Genomic DNA, 9,197 nt, shown 5'->3' with positions numbered 1-9,197 from the left:
GTAGAAATTTTTGGTTTTGAATATCTAAATTCGAAATTTATTATATATTTATATCTTGAGTTTTAATTCAATTAATTTTAAAAAATTAATTATATAAAATTATTATAATAAGTTAAAAGATGAAAAATAAAATTTATAGTTGTTACCAAGAAAACTAGTAACGAGATTTCACAAGCCTAATAAAATAAAAGTAAATACTTTAATCAATTTCAAAATCAACCAAATAATTTAGTCATATATTACTCAAAAGTAGATCATATTAAATTTTTTGAGTAATTTGTTCTCTTCCCACATAAACATGACAACTTACCATATAAATAGTGTGGCTAAAGGATTTATAGTTTAGCTTTTCATCATTAAAGATTTTTTTAATTCACTATAAGAATTGTTACCTTTGATTGTAGCCGTAAACTAACTAAAATTTCAACAAAAGCAAATGCACCTATCAATTAATAGTATAATTACGGTGAGTAAAGATATCATTCCCACAACGATTAAAAGTACTAGTAATTACCGTCTTTCTATTATTTAACCGGCAAATTGGAATGATTAATTAAAAACTAAAATTAACTAATTAAATTAACTAAAGAACACGACAAAGAATAGATCGGGAAAATAATCGAGTAAACAATCAAGAAGTGAAACAATACCCAGGAAATAATCCACCTAGATTTCATCTATCATTATCAATCTAAATTAAACAGTTTCTTCACTTAGTATCTTGATCCGAAGAAATATCTAAATTATGCTAATATCACTTTCAAGAGTAAGAGCAGCTAACTCTAGGTTGATTAATTGAAATTTCTTTCTAATTAAAACTCTTATTATCGCATTTAACTCGAATTATGGATCCCTTATTACATTTGATTCTAATCCGATAGATTTATGTCGTCCTATTTCTAGGATTGCATTCAAATCCACTCAATTATGCTAGATCTATTCTTAAACAGAGTCTATTCGTCCTCTGATTTAAGCACATCAAACATGGATTAATTGCTTAAAAATTTTAAACCTAGAATTAAGTAGACATAAATGAGAACAAGCCCAAGTATTTATTGCGTAAAAATAGAAATCAAATAACAAAATTCGTCCTAGGGTTTATTTCCCTAGGTATTCGGAAAATTAGTTCATAATAGCAAATAAAAACATCTCAAAGATAGTATAACCACAAGAAATAAAGAAACTCATAATAAGTTTCAAAGAAATCAAAAGGAGGTCTTCAAACTTGATAAAAATCTGCTTCAAAGTTAATTCCAATGGTGTTTTTTTTAGTTGTTTCCTTAAATATTCTCTAACAGCTTACTCCCCTCTTCTTACTATTGTCATGTATAGGTCTTAGAATGCCCGAAAAACTTAAAAAAATGTGATTTTCTGTATGTTTGGAGTGCACTTTGTGATTTCCACACAGTCGTGTGCCAAGCCCATGTGGCTCCTAAAACTTACTCTGATTTTTCAATTTTTGCTTGTTTACCGCTCATTTTGCTCCCAAATGCTTTCCTAAGTAGAAAAACATGAATTTAAAGGATTAGAAACATATAATTCACCATTTTAAATCGAATAATCATCCAAAAACACATTAATAACAAGATTAAAACATGTTACTTTTGGCATTTATCAAATATCCCCACACTTAAACGTTTGCTTGTCCTAAAGAAAAATTCTCAACCCCCACATTCAAATTAACTTTTCTCAATTTTTTATTTTCATCAATAATATTTCAAGATAATTCGCAAACAATCATGCATTGAAAATTCAACCAAAAGAACACTAAAGATTCAAGCAATCCAAGCCGAAATTTTTTAAAGCACAAAAACGTAAGTGCCTCCTCTTATTTAAATAATTATCTTAAATTTAAAAGTCAACAAGAATTTACATTCTCACTCAAGATTACTTAAAGCATTCAAAGTGTTTAAGGTTAAAATATTAGGCACTCAATAGTTGAACGAGAAATGCCATTACCAGAAGCTTGCTTGAAAATCAAATATTAGGCACTCAACAGTCGAACGATAAATGCTATTACCATAAGCTTGCTTCCACCACTATAAAATGAGATGTCATACCAATTAAAAGGTATTTAAAAGGTTGTAATGGGGTTTAGGTTAAGCATATGGAAAATGCCAGAAAAGTTAGTTATAATCGGGATCGAGTTGATAAGTTACCAAACTAGAAAAACAATCAGTTGTTGAATTAGCATAATTTACATCACCAAGACTAATCAAGAATAAAAACAAGTTTTTAACAGAATATGCAACTAACAATTCAAGCTCAATCAATTTTTTTTCTTTTTTCTTTTTTTATTTTTTTAGAACAAAAATAAAATTTAGCAATTCAAAAAATTAATCATTGTTAGGCAACCAACCAAATCAAATCTCGACAAAAAGGGAGTTAATAAAAAGGATAATTTTACAACATACATATGGGTTATGGGTTAATAAAAACGGATTAAAAATATGTTAAGATCAATGGGGCCTACTAAGGTTTAATTCAATAGGTAAGCTTTTTACAGGTTAAGTGGGTTAAATCCTAAGTGTCTCTATTATCTCGGTATATCAAATCAATGATGTAATCTCGACATGCATAACCGAAGGAAATTCTAGAACAACAAATCAAGTTGACATACTCTCAACCAAAAATAAAATAAGCACGAAATAAAATACATACTTTATAGGCTCAAAAGCTCACAGAAAATTATGATTTTGATGTCAAACTTGCAAATTTAAAATTTTAAAGTAATTTTTTAGTTCAGGGAGACAACCTGAAATTATAATTTCTAAAAAATAACTTATAATGCTTGACTCTCTCGTATCTTAAAGTATAAATCACACAATGCAAAAAAAATCCAAAAATTATTCCAGAATTGAATCAATAAAAACTCCAACTTAAAATAAATTACTTCAATGTTAGGTTCTAGAAAATTACTTAAACACAAACAATAATTCAGGGGCTATATCACATAAACATATAAATTCTTCCTCGCACTTAAGATGTACATTGCCCTCAATGCCGCACTTCAATTTTGATCACATAATAAGCACAATATCATAACGGATACATTGCCCTGAATTGGAATGAAATCGCCAAAAGAGTGAAAATTAAAATCGTGAGCAATTCTAAATAAAATGTATGATTCTGAGCAAACTAATAAGAAGATAAACAAAAATAAATAAAAAGATAAAGAGATTACAAACTCAAACAAAAACAACGATCAAAATAATAAAAATAAAATAAAAGTTCATAATAAAAATAAAATAAAAGTCTCACAAATAAAATAAATAAAAGTAGAACCGAAAATAAAAATAACTAAAGTCGATAAAATGAAATCAGGTCAGTGATCGGCGTTGTGAGAGGTGTCGGGGTCGCGAGGCGCATGATCAGGATGAGAGATATGGAGGTGCAGGCGAATCTAATGCAAAGCCCAGTCAATGCTATCGAACCAATCAAAGCATTGCTGCTAGAAACGATTAAACCGTTCAGAAAGATCCTCAAGAGTAACAACAGAAGCAGCCTTAAGGTGACTCAGTGACAGGGGGGAGAAAAGAGATAGGTTCGCATGGCAAGGGAACAAAAAATATGTAGAAAATTCCAGCAGGACAAGTAAGTAATAACATTGCCACCTATCCTATAAAAAAAACAAATTCAGTATTGACAGTATTCGAATGTACAATATCCAGAAACGGTGAAATAGCGACACCTGTTAGAATATACACCTACACAAAAGCCAATCACAACCACCACATTAAACAAAACTAACTAAAGAATAATACTAAAACTATTAGCTACAATTAAAAACAAAACCTACTATAGCAAAACAGAATGAAAGAAATTAAATACATAATAGTCAAAATAATAATAAACTACTAATAATAAATAATAAATAATATTAATGAACTAAAATACAAAAATAGGAATGGAGGGGACACAAACTTGGGTTGTTTACCACGGTGGCATAAGCGGCGATAGGGACAAACGGCATTGAAGTGCGGTGGTCGGCATGAACAGTGGTGATTGAAGGTAGATCTGGGGTATGACTGATGGTGGAAAGTGGTAGAGGAGACGGGGATGTGGTCAAAAAGCAACGGAGAAGGGAATGGTGTGTGTGTGTGTATGGTGGTTGAGATCGGAAAAGGGATAAGAATGCCTAGGCGTGGGCTTTGAACGAAGGTGGCGTGCACAAACCAGCGAGGGGGAGAGGGAGATCGACGGAAAGGGAAGTCAATTAAGGAAGATGGAGGGAGGGGATCACGCAGAGCAGTGGATGAAAAAAGGGAGTTTTGGGCAGCGACAGAAATAGAGCGACGAGGGAAGAGATCGAAAAGGGTAAGAGACCGGTGGCTGGTATGGCGCGACGATGAAGTGGTCTGCAGCTAGGGTTTTTTAGGGGGGTTGGTAAGCAGTGGCTTGTGAAGAAGGACAAAGAAGAAAAAATAATAATAATATAAGAATAAGAATGAAAAATAGAAGACAAAAAGAAGGAAACCCTAGCCTTGAACTAGGCTACATGGCCATATGGGCAACATAGCCGTGTGGCCTACCAACACTCAACCTGTGTGCCATTTAAAGCATAAAAAAAAAAAGCTCTAGCCTCCACGCCTGGGATACGCCTATGTACCATGATTGTTCGCTTGTGTAAGCCCATGTGAGCCACACGCTTTATTACACGCCCGTGTGTGAGCCCGTGTAAGAAATACAGTTTACTACACGTCCATGTGCTAGGTCGTGTGTCTCACACGGTTATATCTCCAGCCCGTGTAACTCTCTATGCCCGTGTGAGTTAAATTATAATTGAAAAAATTAGCTCCATTATGCACACGACCTGAGACACACCCATGTGTCCAGTCCGTGTGTACCACACGGTCGTGTGGATCACCCCCAAGACATGTGGATTACTTATTTTTTTCAAAAAAATTCAATTTTTTTTCAAAAGTCATTTTTCAATTTTTTTGTGTAATTTTTTTTCTATTTTTCAATTTTTTCTTTTCAATTTTTTTCAAAAAATTAAAAAAATTAATTTCAATTTTTTTATTTTTTTAATGTGATAAAAAAAACTATAGTATATATATTGGTTTTTTTTTGTTTTTGTTTCAAAAAAAATGAAAGTAAACTAAAAAAATAAAAACACTCGGGTTGCCTCCCGATAAGCGCTTATTTAGAGTCTAAGATCGACTTCCCTTTTCAAGTTAACGGTTAAGGCGGATCTTGGAGCTGAAGCTCCTATCTTTCGTTATTAGTAGGGGAGAGCAAAATCCGATTCGATTTGAAAAACTCGATAAAAAATTCAAATTTTGAATTAAATAGTTCGAGTTATTTGAGTTAATCAAGTTATTCGGATCAACTCGAATAAAAAAATTAAGTTTTTTGGTTTAACTCGAATATGAATTACACAATTCGAGTTATTCGAAAATCCAAATAAGAAAAGACAAAACTACGTAGTTTTGATAAATGTTTACTTTATTAAAAGTTAAAATTCAAAATAATTAAGTTAAAAGGTAAAACTAAGTCGTTTGGATAAATGTTTACTCATTAAGTTAAAAGACTAAATCATTATATTATTCATGTAGTTAAATAATCTTGTACTTCATCTACTAGTTAAAAATCGGTCCATCTAAACACAACATTAAGTATAAATAATAGGATTCATTAACTCGACTCGATTTGACTCAAAATTTTTTGACTCGATTCGATTCGATTCGAAAAAATTTCAAACTGAGTTCGTTGCTAAAATAGGATTTGTCAACTAGACTAACTCGAAAATTTTTGACTCGATTCGACTCGACCCGATCGAATACTCACCCTTAGTTATTAGTTTCACCACCAAAATAAAGTTTGAGACGATCACATTTTATCTTGAATGTGTCGTATTTAGGATGTGTTACATCAATTGTACCGAATGGAAAAATGGTTTCTACCACACATAGTTCAGACCCTCTTGAATTAAACTCTTAAGGAAAAATTTGTGGATTCAATTTGTCTAATAGCATTTTGTCCCAACTTTGAATCGGTTCATTCTCTTTACATGCACATCATGGCGTTGCTTTGTTACTTCCTTTTGCTTTCTCGATTTCTCATCAACTTTCATTCGCCATTCATTTAGTTCATCGAGCTGTACCATTCGCTCTTCACTTGTCCCTCGAGTTCTATCACTTTAAATAAAATATGGCTCCAAAATGTTTTCATGAGGGATTTCCTACAAAGAACGTTGAGCCACATTATTATTAACATTAATAGAACAATTAGTATCATCTCACTCACTAAGGATTCTCACAAAATCATGTGCTTGAAGAGTAATCTTTTCATCACCTACACAAAGCACAAGTTCACTAGTACTCACATCAATAACAGTTCTAGCAGTGACTAAAAAGGGTCGACCTAATATCATAGGTACCTCAATATCCTCATCCATGTCCAATGCAACAAAATCAACGGTGAATATAAATTTATCAACTTTCACAAGTACATCCTTAATAATACACCTAGGATATCTAATTGATCTATCCATTAATTGAATACACATCCTAGTGGGTTTGGGTTCCCCAAGACCAAGTTGTTTGAACATCTTATAAGGCATGACATTTATACTATACCCAAAATCAACCAAAGCTTTTTCAACATTTAAACTACCACTAAGATAAGGAATAGTAAAACTCCCTAGATATTTAAGTTTTTTGGGTAGTTCGTTTTGGAGAATGGCCGAGCAAACTGCATTGAGCTCTACAGTCGACAAGTCGTCCAACTTCCTTTTATTTATTAATAGCTCCTTTAAAAAATTTACATACTTTGGCATTTGTGAAAGGGCTTCAACAAATGGTAAGTTAATGTGCAATTTTTTTAAGAGTTCAAGAAATTAACCATATTGTTCTTTTAAGTGGTCTCTTTTCAATGCTACTAGATTTGGAACTCGTGGTTTGTTAATTTCCGACTTATACTCTTTCTTACTCTACTCAACTTTATCACTTTTCACAACAGCTTCTAGCTTCGACTTTTTTTTCACCTCGACTAACCCTTCCACGTTTCAAATAGTGATTACGTGGATTTTCTCCTTTCAGTTAGTTTCAATGTTGTTAGGTAAGCTAACTTGTGGTCTTTCCAAAACAAGTTTGGCAAGATGACCTTTGATTTTCATGATCGACTTCTTTACCTTGGTCTTGATTCTAATTTCCAAGGTCCATCTCGACTTGTCTTTGAGCTGTTCATTCACGTCTTCTTTGTCTGAAAGTTCGCTCAATTTCAGGGTCTACAGAAAGTAAATCAATAATTCAATCTATGCTCATAAACACCTGAAAAGAAAATCACAAAATTAAAAAGAACAAGTTAGTAATGCTAGAAATAAACCAAATTGGAAGTAACTAATTTCACACAAAAATGACTATAGCAACAGTTAACAATCCCCGGCAACGACGCCAAAAACTTGTAACGTGTAGGTTTGTGCAAGTGTAGAAAGTCGTTATCAAGTAATAAGTAAGTATCGAGTTATCGTCTCTAGAGGGATTGTATTTGTGTTAAATCACTTGATTGTAAAATTACCCTTAACAATTTGGTAAAGAAAAACACAATATGGTTGAGAAGTGATGATTAAAATATATTAAACTAAATGCAATGATCCCTAATGCAAATTATCCTAAGTATGCAAACTATATGAATGAAATAGAATTTAGCAAAATTAAACACAATTTGCAACAATTATAACATAAAAAACTAGGACAATTAATTTAATTAAACTCAATTTATTATCAACATGTTAAATAAGATTCGGAAAAACATTCTATGGCAACTAGATCTTTTATGAGTTTGGAAATCACTTTAGGTCCTTTTTGTAACACCCCTAACCTGTATCCGTCGCCAGACTAGGGTAAAGAGGCATTATCAGACACATCTAAACATTTCGCATTCATTTCGCAAACATCATAGCATTAAGGTCACACATCATTATAGAGTCCCTTACGAAGGTCAACGAGACCTTAATCATGCTTTAGAAAGGGGTCGGGACTAAACTGAGCTCATACAAAATTTTTGAAACTTAAACATTTTTCAAAGTTATAAAGGTCACACGGCCGTGTGAATAGGCCGTGTGCCTCACACGGCATTAGACACGTCCATGTGTCTAGGTGTGGCAAACAGGGTATACATACTGACTTCACCACACGACCTTAAGAAACGCTTGTGTGCCTTGGCCATGATCGAAACTGACTTAGGTCACATGGCCGACCACACGCCCATGTGTCTAGCCTGTGTACCCTTCGAAATGGCCACACACGCCTATGTGCCAAAGCTGTGTGCCTCACACGGCCACCAAACACGCCCGTGTGTCTAGGCCATACTCGAGACTGACTTGTATAACTAAGTTATAGTAGACACACAGTCGAGACACACGCCTGTGTGCTCAACCGTGTGGGGTGAAATTAGGCTTGGTTTAAGCCACATTTCCCACCTATCTCAATCACACCAAATCCACAACATTTTTGCATCATTTGCATACATTTATATGTAACCAAATCAACCAATTCATACATATTCCATGCCATTGAAACAACATCCAATTTACTACTCAACATTTCACAATTAAACCATCATATAAGTAATATATACATCATATAACTTACTTATCAAACACACCATTTAGGCCAACTTAAGAGACAATACATATCAACATCTGCAAGCCAAAACTCATGGCTAATATTCACAACACAAAACATATCAAAATGATACTAGCCTATACATTCCATATACCATATATACAACTCTCAAAATGGTACCACAATAGTTATCCGATAGTGTGACTGATGTCGCTGACGATCCTCAGATCTAAGCTAGCTTTATAACACTGTAAAACAAAGAACATTTCATACAATAAGCTTTAGAGCTTAGTAAGTTCGTACCGTAAATAATCAATAGTTTATATAATACAAAACATCAACTAATAAACACTTAGTAGTTCACAATGCATCCATCAATTCTATTCCATCTCATTTAATATGTTCATACGAATTCATCAAGCTTCATACACATAGTATCATCTACCACATAGGTATCGAGCATACTTGAACTTTCCCGTATTTATTCATTTCATTCTCACATCTTGTTCAAATACATTAATTCATTCAGAAGTCTTTCCATGCTTTAGGAATTCGCACACTTTGTGCATTAATGATTAACCGAAACTATAAAGATCTCGCACACTTAGTGCCATCTCAACTAACTGA

The 9,197-nt window shown here is 33.0% G+C and overlaps 1 long non-coding RNA gene across 2 annotated transcripts; it reads right to left on the bottom strand.

The window, feature by feature from the left end:
• Positions 1–2,827: 2,827 nt before the first annotated feature.
• Positions 2,828–4,561, bottom strand: LOC107952031 (uncharacterized). 2 transcript variants are annotated; one of them, XR_001698716.2, is made up of 2 exons: positions 3,938–4,561; positions 2,828–3,707 (listed from the first exon to the last, which is right to left on the bottom strand). It is a non-coding gene; the product is annotated as an uncharacterized lncRNA (long non-coding RNA). The 2 variants fall into 2 exon arrangements; XR_005899549.1 differs by having other exon boundaries at positions 3,064–3,707; positions 3,925–4,561.
• Between the last annotated feature and the right edge of the window lie 4,636 nt (positions 4,562–9,197).

Source organism: Gossypium hirsutum, chromosome A08 (genome assembly GCF_007990345.1).
Source record: "Gossypium hirsutum isolate 1008001.06 chromosome A08, Gossypium_hirsutum_v2.1, whole genome shotgun sequence".
Taxonomy (NCBI): Eukaryota; Viridiplantae; Streptophyta; class Magnoliopsida; order Malvales; family Malvaceae; genus Gossypium; species Gossypium hirsutum.
The sequence above is the reverse complement of the archived record's forward strand: the minus strand, read 5'-3'. Positions and strand labels throughout refer to the sequence as shown.